Below are 250 nucleotides of genomic sequence, written 5' to 3' on the forward strand. Positions count from 1 at the left end.
AGCATACTGCCCCGCGCTGAGAACATAAAGAGCAGTGCTACACCCTTTTCTGACTTGTGCCTTTCAGGTGAACGACAGCCATTGACCGACGAGAACAAAACCGACCCGGGAAACTTGGGCAAAAGCCTCGATCCTGTGTATCAATCCGTGAATCCGTGAATCCGTGACCACGGTTTCAGAGACATTTTGGGTGTGCGGCCATTCTGGAAATCCCGACGGCCTCTGGACAGGCCTTTGGTCACCGGCATTC

The sequence above is a fragment of the Opisthorchis viverrini genome (assembly GCF_000715545.1).
Source record: "Opisthorchis viverrini unplaced genomic scaffold opera_v5_4, whole genome shotgun sequence".
NCBI lineage: Eukaryota > Metazoa > Platyhelminthes > Trematoda > Opisthorchiida > Opisthorchiidae > Opisthorchis > Opisthorchis viverrini.